Source organism: Etheostoma spectabile, chromosome 14 (assembly GCF_008692095.1).
Source record: "Etheostoma spectabile isolate EspeVRDwgs_2016 chromosome 14, UIUC_Espe_1.0, whole genome shotgun sequence".
Classification (NCBI taxonomy): domain Eukaryota; kingdom Metazoa; phylum Chordata; class Actinopteri; order Perciformes; family Percidae; genus Etheostoma; species Etheostoma spectabile.
In genome coordinates this window covers 347,248-365,027 of record NC_045746.1, presented here as the reverse complement: position 1 = coordinate 365,027, position 17,780 = coordinate 347,248, and the positions used below count along the sequence as shown (strand labels likewise).

General features: G+C 38.4%; 1 protein-coding gene across 1 annotated transcript in view; it reads right to left on the bottom strand.

The window, feature by feature from the left end:
- Nucleotides 1-17,780, bottom strand: part of tshz1 (teashirt zinc finger homeobox 1) — a 154,569-nt gene that overhangs the window by 32,592 nt on the left and 104,197 nt on the right. The gene's annotated exons all lie outside the window — the stretch shown is intronic.

Sequence of the window (17,780 nt, the reverse complement as noted above, 5' to 3'; positions counted from 1 at the left end):
GTGTGTATCAGTTGGGGTTTCATTTTTTTATAATAATTTACTAAATACTCATCCATGAAAGTCACAGATATTTAAACTCTACAGCAGATTAAAAAAAAATATATATATATATATACTGTTTGGGAAATTTATAACCTATGACCAATGTGTTTGATGTACAGTGACTTTTTTTATGTATGTATTTCTCCGAAACAGAAAGCCACACACAATCAGGACATCATGATCCAAATTGCTTGCAACAGTAGTTACACACCACCCGTGATGCAACCACACATGTCCATGTGCATGTATGACAAAAGCCGAGTGCACAAACAGTTGTTTCCCACCACCCCCAACTTGTATACATGAAGCTCCTCTTCAATATACTGTGGCACAGTGACAGCGTGATGACACGTCATCCTGTTTTCTTCTCTTCTGTGTGGCGATAGTCCCTCAGAGCGGGTGACAACATCCGTGTAGTTGTCACGTATTTTGCATGTATTATTCTCTACTTTCTTTTGTCTCGTCTTTTTTTCTCCTAGGTCTGATGTGATCATTAATAGAGAAAAGTTCTTTATACGATCGATGATCATATTGCAAAAGAGATCTGCAGGTTGTCAAATGAGGTGAGGGACCTTGTTTAAACTCATATGACCAAATCTTGACAAAAAATACTTTTTTTTCCATGTAAATTCTTTAACTGAATAACATTGTGTGGTTCCCATAAAGGAATAAAACTGAAATATTATAAATTATATGCCATCAATGTACATTTACTCCTATAAATGTGACCAAATAAGTGTTATAGAGAGTGAGGAACCTCATTATTTATATTTTTAATGTGTCAAATATAAATGTTGTCAACTGTAATGCACATTTTTCACATGAACTCCCAGGGTTGCAATTCCAACTTAGCTATTTTCCTTTGGACCATGTATGCCACCTATTAATTCAGCAAATTATTTTTAAAATCTAATGAGAGGTTTAAAATAAAAAAAATAAAACCACGCTTTGAGGTTCGTGTTCACATTTAGCTGAAATCATGCAACACAAAGAAATATACAAATTTAAAAATGTCCGGAAATATTATTATCACAGTAAATATGACCTTCTCTCCTCGTTTCTTCCTCTTTGTCTTCTCTATTCTTCATAATCTTCACCTTCTATCTCTATCCTCCCCTATTTTAACATCATCACTGTCACAGAGAAATTCCACACTAAAACAATATAAAACATGTGTCGGAGCCACACACTAGCATGATTGAATTCATGTAGCAATCTTGTTTAACGCAACAAGCTGGAAACCAGTTTTAGTGGAACTGGTTGCTTTGCAGTATAGACATTTTTTTGCACTGAAAGTATACAGATTACTATATAAATATGTTATCTTTTAAATCTTTGCTTTATTTGGAAAAACTGATTCATTTAAGTTCAAACATAAGGATATATTTAGCAAATATCAACCAAAATCATCATGGTATAATCCCAGAATGTAATTCCTACCTCTCAATCTTCATAAATAATTAATGTTGTATTGCAGATTTTGGCCTGTGGCTAACCAACCGGACAATTTGCAGCCATAAACCTCTCATGTCAAAAGGTTTGGGCTCTTCTGGCATGCAAGTACGAGTAATGCACATCAAATTTGCTGTGTGTTTGGGGGGGGGTGTCTAACATGGTGTTTAACTTCTCTGTGAAATGCTTTCTGACAAAACTCTTCTCTTATATTTTAATGTAAGTTGTCTCAAGATCTGCAACAGTGCCAGACGTCTAAACTTATTCTTGGTGGACTGAAATAGAGTGTAATCTTTTCCCTTAGTGTCAATCAAATAAGTTAACATTTGGAATGACGAAGGCTTACAGCTTATGATAATGCCTCTCTTCATAATCTTGAGTAATCTTCAATCAATGATGGGTCCTATCAGATTCCAGACACTCATTGACAGGCTGAATATAAGAATATATAATAAAAAATTAATAAAGAAGAGGCTCTAACTTTGACATGAGCTATATCTCCACATCTATCAGATAAGACTGCATAATTAAAATGCCAAGTTTGAGTATGGAGAGAGAGTGAGAGAGAAAGGTTTTGATATTTTATTGAGATTTTTTTTTCCCCATGACTTGTTTAATGTGTAGACTTAAAAAAATGATTGTCGCTGTAGTTTTGACAATGCAATTAAAGGTTTGTAATCCCCACCTGAGCTTTTTTTTCCTGATTTTGTCAGTTTGGAAGAAGAATGTGATGAAATGCTGTGGACCGGTGAATGATGCAAGTTTATTAAGGATACAAGTCTGTCGGGGATTCAAGATGTTATTTTATAGAAACTAGAAAGCTGAAAGGAGTAGACGCAACTTGAGATTGTTTACATGAACTATGAAATAATTGTTCAGCAGAATTTATACTGAGCGTCAGAAAGCCCAGTATTGCTACTTCTTTTAAACATGAGCTACATGTCACCACAGGCAGAACTTTATCTGAGATTTCACGTTTCAAAATACCAGCCGCGCACACACACACACACACACACACACACACACACACACACACACACACACACACACACACACACACACACACACACACACACACACACACACACACACACACACACACACACACACACACACACACACACACACACACACACACACACACACACACTTCTGCCTTTCCCTTTTGTTTTCCTTTACACAAGCAATCCAATTAGCATTTTTCTGCCATTTAGTAGGAAAGAGAAACAGCCAAATGTTTATCTCACGAAGCTCCTTTTTCTGACAAGACTCGAGTTCCCCATGAAAAAAATGCAACAGACTCAATATTATCCTCAATGTTAACATGATCTTCTTCACGTGACAATTACCAATAGCTCTGTCTGGGAAACTGATGTGACGATGCAACCGCGATGAGAACAGTTGTCAGTCTGCATTGGGGGTAAATAAAATGATTCAAATAGCTTTTTATGAGAGAACACAAGCAAAGAGGATTATTTTCTTTTTCAGTGACATCCTGTAATCAGCTAAACATTTTCATTTTGTAAATATTTCCACTTCTTAGATAGAGGAATATGCTTCCATGAACAGTATGACCTTAACACAAGGAGCTCCCTATAACCTTTTGTGATAAAACACACCAGAGTCTCTTGAGGATTACATGCAAAAACTGTATCATAATGTTCCGATACACAGTAAGACTACAGTTAAGAGTCAAGCTATTTTGCTTTCAGCGTCCTTACATGTCAAATTAGTGGATCCTAATCTTTTATCTTTACTCTTAAAGTTAAAATCTGTGAATCTCAAATTGCAGAGATCTCTTGCTGAGGGCTTTGGCTGCAGAAATCTGTCATTATTGCTGGTGTACTGTACATTAAGGAAGAAAACGCTCTTAAAAAGGTGCTATTTCCGACATTAAAATGACTTGTGTGCACAGCGCCTGTCGATCCATGCAGTTTGAGGCATATATTTATGAATAGGAACCTTTAATTAGGGCTTGTGTTTCCTCCCTAGTCACATTGAGGGATGGTCCTAGCCGACATTCATTAATGATAATCACCAAGAGCGATGGCATAGCTACAGGCCAAGTCTCAGGGGACCCGACACTTGAAAAGAAGCATTAAATTACACAGAGGGACTCTTTAATTGCAAAAAGGAAAATATATAGCCATCATTGTTAAATATGATCTTTTGTAAGCCTTTACTGGTTCAAGGTTTTGTGTAAGGGTTTCTTATCCTTGAGCTCTTGCAAAGGAATCTAGAGCCACATTTCTGCAGTAATACACCACAGGGCCCTTTAATAAAAATACTTATTTTCACCCCGGTTTGCTTTATTGCATACCAAGCAAAAACATATGACCGTTTTAGACATTGGCATTTGACACGGAATTCAAATGCAAGTCGCATATAAAACTGTTCAACATTGTACATCGGCTTCATTGTTGCAAAGCAGGATTGTGTGAGATGGGAGCGGACTGTCATGGGACCAATGGAAAACAGCTATTAGGAAACACTTACACTACAACAATCAGCACTCTGCACTGTTTGAGGTCGCCCCATGGTATGATCACATGTGTGGCCCTCATGCCAACGTGATGGTTCTGTTTGCCACTGTTTGCTACTGTAGGACATCTGCTCTGTTTGAAGTGTTGAGAGCCACTGCCACCGTACGCATTAGGTTCAGGATGTCATGAATTACATTTAGTTAGAAAAGATTCAGTATTCCATTAAGGAATCAATCAATCAATCCTAAAATGCTTTTTGAAAGCAAGGAAGGTGATAAACTGGACTTTTATTTTATTTTAATTTATGCATTTTTATTTTGCCATTGTGTCTTCCTTCTCCGTGTTTTACCCATCACCTAACTTATTTATTTATAATTATGAAATATTTATTTACTGTTGTTTGTACTCTGTAAACTGGATTTTTCTTGTTCTTGTCCTCATGGAGAGGGAAGGGGAAGCAAAATAAATAAATAAAAAATAAATAAAATGTACATACTGCTTACATACTTTGGTCATGAAAGGATCTTGATAAAATAAAAAAAAATTTAAAAAAAGTTGAACATGAACACACACTGACATTTGCATACACACATTTGTACTCATACACACCCCAAACTCCTGACCTAATTGCTCACTCTCACTCAACTAATTAATCACAGCTGACTCAACATGGTGACAAGGTTAGGTAGGTGACATTCTCCAAAAATCTGTCTTTATGCTTCCCTTTTCTTTCTTTCCTTTACCCTTTGTAGCCTTCCTTGTTCCTTTCTTTGGTTTGTTCTTTTCCCGTCTTTCCATTTTTTTTCTCTTCTATTTTTTCTGAAATTTGTTTCCTTTTATTTTTCTTCCAATTCTCTCTTTACTTTTTTCCATATTTCTTTTCATTTTAGTCCTTTATTTCTTCCCTTCTTACTTTTCCCCTATCATCAGGTAATGTCTAGCTTGAATTCAAATGGGAGATTATAACTTGGCCCACATCTATTTTTACCTGTTATGGGGGGGGCTTTTCAGAGGTGAGAGTGGGCATGCTGGGAAAGAAGGAGGGTTAGGGGCGGGGTCACAATGCTCCATTAATCAAAAAGAATGACACTCATGTCGTCCCTGACAACCATCCTGCCAACCGTACGTCTGTTCCCCTCCTCCTCCATCCCACTCAAACAGGACAACTTAGTGATGGGGAGGGGGAAGACAGAAAAGAATGAGAGAGAGAGAAAGAGGGGAAGGGGGGAGAGCCAACTTTATTAATCAAGCATCTCAGATTAATTGTTATGAAGTGTCACCCGTAAATTCTCCATTTGGATTTAATAATCTTGGAGGTAGACTTAACAATCTCTGTCGTGATTTGAGTTTTATTGAAGAGGCTGCAGAGAGAGAGGGAGAGATGGAGAGGGAGAGAGATGCAGTGACACAAATAGCTTCTCAGCGGACAGTCCCTCTCCGCATGACAGTTATGAAATACAATTATCAGCCAGATCTGCTTAAGAATTCATCAGCTGCACCCCTGCCTTCCAAGGAAAGAAGAAAAAAAAATCCTACATACAAAGAAAGTCTTAACTGATAAGACTTCTCTTTTCCCCGCAGCCCTTAAACTATCATCTCAATTTTTCTGTCTCCGACATGTTAAGTCACTGTAAAGGTGTGGTACATATATTGCTTTGAAAGGCCTTATGTGCATTATATTAAAGCATAAATCATTAGGTAATCAGGGAATATGGTACATGACACCACATGCAAATCACTGAGATAGTGAGCAGTTTGTTTGAAATGTATTACCCGTTGGTTTGCATCAGGGTCAATAATAGCAGTTAATCTCCGCATGCAGAGAAAATATACTGTCAGCAAATTGTACAACTCCCTGTCAGCTCTCAAAAGTACCAGAATCATAAAAAGCAAATGATTTCAATCAACTGTCGTCTAATTGCAGTCATATCTTTTGAAATGGCCGAAGAACAGCCACTATGTAGGTTGACAGTATGCATAACATTAGCATAGCTTTGCATATTCCAATGCCATTAATGGTAGTTTTATTGGAGGCTTGGGTTTTCCTGCTTTTTTTGCACGTTGGCATTGTCTTAAAGGAACAAGGACAAGGCAGTCCATTCGATAATTATAGAAATGGTTTAACTCAACCATCATTAAGACGGTTTAACAAAATGGGACTAATTTCTACCTCAAAGTGCAGCATATGGCCCTGTTTCTATCTGAGAACAATATTTCGTCTGATCCAGCAAAGCTATTTCCTAAAGAAAAGTAATCTGTCCAGCGAGGATTGGTTGACAAAAGACAGATCTAAAGGATAGAAAACGACTGTCTTTGTTCAGAATAATAATGGAAAGTCTTTATGTGACAAATTTTTGGAGAAGCTTGTTAAACATGTGCCTTTAACTACACGTTTCCCTCCGCCAGATATCATCCTGATCAATGACGCCCCGGCTCTGTGAAAAATTACGATAGTTGGAGCCGCGGTAAATGTTTTAGCTATCAACACTGCTTCATCCCCCGTCACCAAACACCATGGCCAATCCTTCACTGACACTACATCGTGGCCCCCGCCTGGTTAAATCCAAACCCATCTTCTCCCATCAGTAATTGCAGTTGTCTGCCTGTGATGTGTGACTTGTGAATGATTCCCTCACTCCAAGCTCATCTGTTTAAAGTGAGCGTGGAGCACTAATTCAATGAGATGGTGAAGAAGTTTTCAAATAATGTGGTGACACTTGAGAACTGCAGGAGGCCGGACCGCGGGCAACCCCTCGGTGTATTAACATGCACTGTAATAATGTGATTAAGATCGGAGGACAGCTACACAAATTACTACACAATCAATGTTAACTCTTATTATATGAATTGAGGTTGTAAACACTATGTACACCTCCACCAACTGAAGATGATTACACATATTTCTTTTAAATTACTCTTGTCATTTAAACTCTTAATCAACAGTGTGGTTTGTCTGAAGTGACACATTTAAAGGAAGAGCTAACACTGCATTTAATACATTGCATTAGAGAGTTCTTTGAATTCACCAACAAAGTCCCTGCATTTTCTTTTCTTTTCCTATTACGGTATTCTTGTACCTCACATCATTCTGGACATTAACTATTAAACAACAAACAAACTAGTGTTATTAGATAAGCAGACTTTGTGCATGCCTTAACAAACATCAGTCTGGGTATTAACAGTAATTGGGTTATTTGTGTACGAACAAATGTATTGATTTCTTAAATCCGTAGATAAAACTCCCATTAGCTACGTTTCCATCCACACCTTTTATGCAGTTTCATTTTGCACGTAAAAAAAACAATGAGTGGAAATGCAAAAAATATTACTAAAACGTTTTTTATGCTCAGCCGAGGTGGAACAGTTCATATACTGGAAAATGATTTAGTTTTTTCTGGAATACACCTTTGAGACAGCCAGACCAATCAGCCCCGTGTGAGATAAACGGTTGGGACTGGTCCGTCCAACTTCTGGACGTCTGTTTGAATGGGAGGTCTGGTTTTTAGGTTACTTTGACGCTGCTTCAATGTTACTGAGAAGAATAAATAGAACTGTGGTTGTATCTGGAGGGAATGTATTTCTAAAGAATAGTTACAAACAATGTGTTTTGTCATTTAATGTACAGCTAAAGCACTGAAAACCAATTTCCTTTTTTGATAATGTTAAAAAAAGAAATAATCAAATATGTAATCTTGTCACATTGTTGCTGGAAACACACTGATTTATATTTTATTTTGCCAATATTTCAGAAGTGTGCTAGACACTAGCGTTCTTGCTGTTGTGTTTTGGTTGTGTCTCCCTCCTTCCTGTATTTCCTTTCTTTGTTTTGGTGTGGAAACATTTGGTCGCAGGGAGGGACTGTGGCGGAGATGCACTGTGCCTTCTTCAGAATGTGTAGTGTACCTTTCTGTATATTGTCATCTGGACCAATGGTTTGCACTTTTGCTAAATAAAAAAAATAAAAATTTGCTCGCAAAAAAAAGAAAGAAATGTGCTTAACATGCTTAAACATTTTATGAAACCATTTTAGAAACTATTGTCTACCACAGTTCTGCCTCATTCCACCTGCAAATCGAGCACCGTACAATATTTTCAACAGTATGATACATTGTTTCTACTGAATAAAAAAAAAAGAAGATCCGACTCTCCACCCCCCTCCGTTCATTGCGTCTGCCCCAGTGGTCAAGGACACCCATATCAGTGGACGTCAGGGTAGGCTCCATCCATCAGAGGACTATGGGTAATGGAATCAACCGGTGACAATGATCATCAGCACTGCAAACAATGGCCCATAAACATCCCTTGACAAGTGGTCAAATGCAAGAAAGGGGAGTTGGGGGGGTTGGGCGAGGGTTTGAGGGATTGTATGTGAGCATGTGTGTGTTTGTGTGTGTGTGTCCACATGTGTGAGTCAGTCAGACAGAGAGAGAGCGGCTGTAACACGAGGTGAAGTAACAGAGAAATGGGGAGGAAGATATCTCCCTAGGGATGATGTGGTGGGCCGACACGCTACCTCTGAAAACAAATGTCCCCTGTGGGTCGGAGTTCAGACATGCCTCAGCTCATTTTAAGAGTTCGCTTCCCCATACTTTCTCTCTATCTTCCATTTTCTTGTTCCTTTAAGATGGGTTTTTATCTGAGTTTTGTTTCATCAGATTACTAGCAGCCGTGAGGGCCAGGGATAACCAGAGAAAGATTTACATATACACCTTTGCCTGCTATTTATTGAAAATTCTCTTTCAATATAGGAAATTCACAAAAAAGAAAAAACTTCTTACTCTGACAAAACACTTCTAGCTGTAGCCTAAAATTGCTTGCTTCTGCCAAAATACTCAAAGCTAAATCTGTCCAATAATTGTTTCCCTTCCCTCCCAGTTAGCCCTGAATGAAACCCAATTAGAGAGAAGTTGAGGATTTCAAGGAAAGCAGAGAGTAGTTTTCAATGTTTTCAAAGTTTCCAATCGCAAGAAGTAGTTGCCGCTTTTGTCAAGCTGGGTGTTTCGTTTCGTTCTGTCTCTGCAAACACACACACACCAACACACACACACACACACACACACACACACACACACACACACACACACACAACACACACACACACACACACACACCACACACACACCACCCCCACACACACACACACACCACACACAAACACACACACACAAACCCCACACACACACACACACACTTAATTAGCCATCATTTGTCTCAGCTTTCTCTCTTTTCTGCTGTTTATCCAAACGTCAGGAATGACACTGGCCAATTAGTGCAATGAAATAGTTAACCCTATCTCACACTTGGAAAATTAAAAACCAAGATATTTGCTCGGAGCTCAAGGACTATTAGTCTGTGTGTGTCTGTCGTCTCTGTGTGTGTGGTGTGGTGTGTGTGTGTGTGTGGGTGTTGTGTGTGGTGTGTGTGTGTGTGTTGAGGTGGAAAAAAAAAAGAAAAAAAAAAGAAAACTTTTTTAGACAATCAAAAAAGAGTTCAAACTAACAAAAACTGAATAAGAAAGCATAGCGAGTATTTTGTAAAGATATTTTTGTCGTTTTTTTTCTCTATTAGGTCAATATTATTTGTAGAATTTTATTTTAGCCTCGTCACACAAAAGAAGGCTTATTGGCACACAAAATGTGCGATAGTGTGATCGAGAGAATCATTATTTTATGTTCTGTCATAACTGGCAGATTAAATTGACCCTATGATTGGCTCACTCTTCAAAAATCCAGGGTAACAGCTGGATAATTGGTGCCATCGTTATTCACTAATTGTCTTCAGGATTCAAATTAATAATTGGCAAAGCTTTAGCTGAAGTGCACATCTAAGTACTCTTTGTCGTTTACTTGTATCTTCCAAAAAACCCTCGGCAAAAGGCAGCTGAGACGATATCATCATCAGTCTCTCCAAATTGAAACAGTCATCAAGAGTGTCTTTAAATGTCTTGGGAAGCTTTTTGTTGAGTGCAAATGACATCTCGCTCATTTTGCTGGTGGCTACATGACTGATGTGTTGAATAAGACAGTCCATTTTGACGCTTTTGAAAGCCGCGGGTTTGAAGTATATGATTCTGAAGTGCCAGCATATGCTTAGTGAGATAAGTAATTTGACACACAGACATCACAGACCTGCAAATCTTTCGTCTGGCTGTCTTGAGTGTCCACGTCGGGCGCTTTTTCAAGAACACTTTACAACTGTCACAACTGACTGTCAGCGCGCAAATGACACACACAAACGAGCTCATTTTGAACACAGATTAAGACAGCTGTCATATCAAAAAAATATATAAATTCATCCAGACTAAAAATACCATCAATTTGATCTCAGGCATTTCAAAAAATTAATTTGCTCTTTAAGAACCAAACAACCCTCCTTTTTAGTGTTTATTAGAGTAATTAAATTAACTAATCATCCTTGAGAGTGAAGCTAGATTTAAAGCAGGAATCATTGAAAACAACATAGTAATAACACAGACGCTCAGATGACAGAAAAGCTTCCCCTGCTGTTATTTTTCTCTCTAAATAAGACATTTGACTGAGCAGCATAAAGACACAGAATACGAATAGACACATGAATGTATGTATATATACACACATGCTTACACACAAACACATGCACATTGACACACATGCCAGCCGGGGGGGGTCAGAACTGCAAACGAAGTCGCTGACATTGTGGCACTTCTTTGGCAGCGTTGTGCAGGTGTCGTCTGCACACAGGCTTCTGAATAAATGGATCTGAAATGATTTACCTAGGGTATGTGCCACCTGAGCACCGACAAATGCACCGCTCCCCGCATACACACCAACTTCAGCATACACACCCACACCAGCACAAACACACACACACCTCTTTCCTCCCTCACCGTTGTTCGCAAAGACACACTAACACCAAGAAAATCTGGATCCCATTGTGTCGTCCTGACTCACATTATCTGACAAACACAGATATACCATTGTGAGTTTTTATTGTACAGTTTAGACTCATTTTGTGATGTGAGTTATACCCATTTGTTTTCAGACATAATGGGAAATATGACTGAGGTCACACTAAGAATAGCCGATTCCCTGACCTCAGCTTCTCCAGCAAAGTCTGCAGCATTATCCGCTGAAATGTATGCTACTACATGCTAACAACAAGAGACATCTCTACCGAGGCAGCAGCACACAGGACAATTGGCTTAGGGCAAGACATCCAGATCACGGCGGCTGTTGTCACCTTGAAGCCACTTGCAATCATCCTGGAGAAGAGTACATCAGTTTTTGTGACGAAAACGCAGCATTTGTGAGTTAATAAATACACTGTGTGTAAACTGCTTTTGCTATAAAGATTTGTCTTTGTGTGTTTCATTCTAAAATGATATTACTATCATCTGATGAATATGATGATACCTCTATGATAAATATATTACTAGATTTGCAACCATGACAGTGCAACACACAGGACTTGTTTTTTAAGAGCCAACTCTTTTAAGGTTGTATGGTAAATTATGTAGGTGTTTAACGTTTTGGAGTGACCTGTTCATTTCACAAGATTAACATAGCATACACATTAACATTTGTGATACATCACAACAACATGGCTTTCCCACCAAATGCACAAATGTGACATTTAGCATTCTGAATTCCAAAGGAGAGAGCAGCTGCTTAAACCATAGCGGCATGCAATTTTTAAAATCTTTTCACCAGAATTCACAGCTAAGTAAATCAAACTTTGACCCTGAACACCTCCATAGTGCACACCCAAGGGAATTATGTCTGGAGTAGACACAAAGTTATGTTATCAATTTAACTGGCAAGAAAAATTGAGAAAAAAGACCGCCCGCTACCTGCAGAGATTTTTTTTTGCTTTTTTAACCTACATATTCATTGGGTCCCGGGACAGCCTGAGCCTCCATTTCAACAATGAATGAATGAAAAATAGCAATGCGTGTTATCAATGCAGCCAATGAGCGGCCAACAGGAGCTGGTTGCAGGACGACTCAATCACTATGAACAGTTTTTAATGTTCTATCAGACTATAACTATTCGAGAGTCTGCTCTTAAGACTTTGCTCTAATTTTCAGAAAAATTAGGGCAGGATTGGGGAAAACTGCTTGGATTTCGGGACTGTCCAAATTTTTTTTTGCAACGTCTGGTCACCCTATCTATGAACATAACATAGTCGACAACAAATGTATGGTCTTTAAACAGCCTTCAAATATTTGGAGAAATAGTTACCGCAGTCAATTTGGTATCAAATGTAGCCGGTGTTGCATCATTAGAAAGTGAAAGAATAAAAAGTCGAAAATTCACCAAATTCAGTTTTGAGTGAATATTTTACTCAATATGGAGAAAGAACTCACAGAAAGTACAAGATGGAGAAATGTTTTTACAGGTCAGGTATACAGAGGGTTAACAGTTGGACTGTCCAGCTGTAATGGGAGACACGTTCCCGGGCAGATGGGCAAAAAAGTTGATACTGACGCAAAAGGAGAAAAACAACAAAGTCAAGAGGTTAAAAACTGAGGCATCACAGAGATACATCATCATCCCACCTCTCTGACACTCTGTAGGGCTTGACCTTACCAGGCTGCTGGGTTGTCAGAGTGGCCTAATCACGTAGTATAGGCAGACCTGCTCTGGTCTGAGAACACGCACAGCCCTGACTCCAAACGTCCAGCTAATATATGTGCATGACATGGTTTTTGTTTTTTAATTGGTCATTTTTCATTTCCGTTTGTTTAGCGTCATCTCATAGACAGCACAGTGTATATGTGGATTAAATAGAGCATTGAGGTATTAGATATCTTGTCTACACTGAACAAATATACAAACTGAAAATAATATAGGCTACTTATATATAAACATAATGTTAAACAGCACATCTTTTACATTACAGACTACCATGAAAAAGGCAGCTGGTTTGCAAGGAATCATATGAACTTTTATGACTAAAGCGGGAGTACAGTTATCATGCGAGCCTGCGTATAATGTCACAGCTGTACTTCCCTTATGTATTGTTAAGTCACAAGTTATCCCACTGAATCATACACTGTAATCACAGAAAAACCTAGATTTTGATAATGTATTTTAAACACAAAAAACCCTTGATTTAAAAAAAAAAAAAAATTGGTATTAATTCCACTGCCGCCCACAAAGTCCAATTTAAAAGTGCAACTAAGAACATGAGTATCTTTAGAGCCGTATTCAAAAATAGTACTGACCTTTCTGTGGTTGTGTGAGTGGACATCAAACTCAACTTTTTAAAGTCTCAGCCATGTAGAGTGCTATTAACATATGCCGGTCTTAATAAATGATCTCTGTCATATTATAAAAAAAAAGAATTAAGCACAACTCTACAATTTTATGAGCCTGTAAAGGTGAAGGCCATGCATATTAAGTTTTTCATGCACCGTGAACTTTTGAAGCATGCTACAATAGGTTATATAATTAATTTCTGCAGGGATCCCTGAGCTATATATTCTCAACATGTACCTCATTCTTAAAGGGTGATAGTCCCTTGGTGTTGGAGAGTGTAAAACTGAATCTCCATTATCATATTGCAGCAAGGTTCAAAGTTCAACATTACTGACTCCCACGCAGTAAATAACCTTGGAAACAGATTAAATGACAGATACAAGGAGATAAACCAAATTAGAACAAAATATTTAAAAATTAAATTAAAAGAAGCAAATGATGCAACTGTCATAACTTATCATCAACCATTTTTCTGTTACATGACCTGTAGCGGTTTATAGGAGTAGGTCAACATATGCAGTAGATTGTAAACCAGCATGGTAAGAGTATTAGCAGTTACTTCCCAGTCGTTTCTGTCATCAGTGAAGCAGAAAACAGGGTTGTAGATTTAGTTTATCCTTTTCCCCACTGACAGACATTATACACTTGTCCGTCTTACAAATCTGTACCTGCACATTTAATCTATTTGCATTCAAATGAAGGATTGAGAGAAGCTGGCTATTTGCTCAGAGCCCATGTCACATTGTGGTTGTTTACTGTAATCATCTGGTTTACTGATGGAGTTAATTTAAACCTGCATGACATCCTCTGCGTGCATAAGAATGCAAAATCATTTTGCTCCATTTCTTGTGATAATTGGTTTCTGGGGCACTTTTTCATATCTTAACATCATTTGCTCTACTCATCTTTTTTCACACACAGATTTTCATGTGAAAGAGGTCTGACAACCTTCGGACTCAAGCTCTTAAATCCAGTTACCATTGAACAAGGTGATTATGATTATAAAAAATCTGTTTATAGACAGTATATAAATATATTACTCAGTGATAAAGTGCATCAGCGCTAAAAAACAAAACAATAAGTCAAACCCTTGTGCATACTTGCTCTGTACATTTTAAATATCGACAGACCCATTAAAGTCAATAGGCATCAGGCTCAACCCTCTGAGTTACATAGCAGTGGTTGGTCGAGAGTGTACAGCGTACCAACAGACCAAAGGCTTTTGTTCTCCGAACAGTGATATCCTGTTGTGATTTTCATTTGAGTCACAGTGTGTAATATTTGCTAATTTGATAATCTCACGCACACTCACATGCTTTTCCAGCCCTTCTGATATAGATGTTTTAAGCCCAGTTCTTCATGGTACATACTTTTTAATCATGCCACTTTTAGATCAATTAATGAATTGTAATTAGAAAAAGGTTTTTTTTTTTTTTTTTTTAGGTGAAACGTATAGTTTGTTTGTCTGTTTTATGAGAAGTCCCCTTCCGTTGACTATACCAGTCCCTGTGCGCACTGTACAGACAACAATCACCTTGAGAACTTTAAAACTGATAATTAGTCTAAATCTGCTGATTATGAGACAAGACATGTTATGGTAATGAGAAGCTCCTTTTTTATGGGATTTATAAACAAAGTTATGGGATGCATCTCTGCGTTAAGATTTGACTAATCTAAAGTTATTATTTAGTTGACACTTACAATTTGCTATATATCAGAGGTCGCACACTTCTGGAGCAACTAGGGGTGTCTTGCACAGGGACACATTGGTTGATGTCATCAAACATTTGTCATATCCACTGCGCCATCACCACCACCAATAATTCAAGTCACTCTGAGACAAAGTGGTGTTACATTTGCAGTCAATTGTGTCAATTGGAGACAGGTGGTGGGGGCCGACTTTTAGGACAAATATTGAAGGTCTTGAAGGAGAAGTGCTGTTCTTTGTGAAGTGGCGTGTATTTTTACCACAGACTCACATTTTACACTTCTTTGCCCACTATTACCAGCTCTACAACACAGATAACACTGAACACAGGTAAGGTTGCACTCTGGAATGAGCCTCGACAGCTGAAAGACGTCAATACAAGAAGCCAACATTTCTATGTACTTGACCCTTCCCAACTACTTGCAGTCGACACCAATATTGCTTGCTGTTGCCACTCAACGTGTGACAGCTGAATGGACACGGATGGAAAGTTTGGTTCTGTTTCTCGCTCTTCCTTATCTGCCTCTTACAACAGAAAAAAAACAACAAGCAAATCCAATGCACTTGGGGGGGAAAACGACACGCAGCAATAGCATCCACCAATAGCACTGTCAAACAACGCCATCTCTCTCGGATGTTAAAAGCTTTAAGAGCTGAGGCCTCTGTGACATCCATTGCCTCTGGATGTCAAAGATGGTTGAAGACTTGAGAGCAGGCCTCTGTTTTAAAAATACTATGTGTGGGTGTGTGTATGCGCACGTCTCAGAGCAGCAAGTGACATTTGAGGGGCACTTTACAGAAGCCAGCGGTTGCTAGGGATCTTCTGTATCACCTAAAGAGCCTTTGTCAGTCATTGGAAACCTGTCACCTTTCGGGGGGCCGATACGGTAGGGGGAGCCGGCTGACAGGTAGGAATTAATGAGAGGTGTATGACAGCAGACCTCAGTGCTCTTGCGTATGTGTGTGAGTATGCGTGCGTGTTTGAGAGTGTGTCCACATGTGTGTGAGTGAGGTCCTTTGTCTCAAGAGGATGAACCACCTTCTTTGTCATCCTGATGCAGGAAGAATATGAAGAGCAATATGAAAGAGAGACAAAAGATTCGAGATTTCTTAAAGTTTTGACGAAGATAAAGTTTTTGTTGCCTTTTTTTTGTTTAAGTGCTTGATTTGTTGGCTTAATGAAAGCACCAGAGAAAAGAGCAATGCCATTTCAATAGCCAGTTCCTCATAGCCGTACTGATGTGGGATTCTCACCATAAACACTTGTGCACATACTCACAGGGATGCAACAGGGTGGGAAACAATCACACAACATGTTTTCACCTCTGCTTCCCTGGCTACATGAGACCACAAGTACAGAACAATTGAAGCTCTTCAAACATGGTGCAAAATTACATGTGTCACTCTGCTTTTGTGTGTGTGTGTGTGTGTGTGTGTGTGTGTGTGTGCTTGTTGATGTAATAATCTGTGTTCCCTTCTACATTACACAGTTCTCTATCGCCGTAAATGAGTTCTGTCAATGTTTCTGCATCTCAATTACACAACAGAAATAATGGGCAGCGGCGTGTCGGAGGAGGAGGAGTACAGGGGCATCACAGCCACAGAGCCAGAGAGACCAAAGACTGTCAATGCCACATGGTGACTTTTTCCTCAACCGGTAAGATGTGGCATCGCCATCACTGTTTGCTAATGGTTATTTCAAAATCAATGTAAAAAAATTAAAAAGAAATATGATTTTGATCACCGTGGCCACTCAGTAATATCAGGGATATCAAGTGAAGACAGAAGTCATCTTTAATATGAATCAACCCGATCACGCAAATCACTGGTTTTCTTCTGAGGCTAAATAAACTCTCTTAAGTCATGCAGTGCTGCCTGCCGTGAGAAGGTATACAGTAGACAGCAATGCAAAAAATCCGTTTATCAGCTACAGACAACATTTTTCCTTTTGCATACCCCATATTATATATGATATGATTGTGCTAATTGATAGTGACACAAAAGACAACCCATGGCACAGGTACAATGAAGTCTTATGTAAAAAAGCTCTAAACATGATTTCCCTTAATTATTTATTCATATATATATATATATATATATATATATATATATATATATATATATATATATATATATATATATATATATATATATATATGAATGGAAAAATAAAACAGAGTCAAACTAACAGAAAATGGTGGTCTACAAGCTAACTGTAATTATTTGCTAGTGCTAGCAATTAAATCCGCTGATTCACTTTGTTCCTTGCAAAAACTCCTTCTAAATTTTAAGTTAATGAGTTTTCAGCAGTCTGAGTTTGTCAAAGCTTCCAAAAATATTCTACCTACACTAAAAGGATTATGGTATGAAAGACTGACAATCGTTTAACTGAATGTTGTTGGATGAAGTTAGTCGTTTCCCTATATATCACCTAAAATAAATTCTGCTGCCTCCTGTCCTTCAGTGGGGGTGTTCTGGTGGATCTTTAGGAGGCTCTCTTGTGCCCAACTCAAACTGAAAAATGTTCCCTGCAGCCGAACAACTTGTGTTATGCTACTCACTTAATTTTAATTGGAACTTTAAAATATTAAAACATTCACTTAAACATCCAGGATTTCTTATGGAGCATGTCTGAAACATGTTTAAGGACTCAACTGGCTTGCCAACAGGCTTGACTGAACTTAAGCACCTAAATGTACAGGGCATGTGTGAGTTTATGCTCTTAGAGATAAACAATAAAAAAATAAATCAACATTTCTTTTGATGACCAAAGTCAGGCAGCCTCAGAAACAAACCCAAGGACAAGGAGAAGTGAATAAGAGGAGAAGGTGTTAGAGTGTGTGTGTGTGTGTGTGT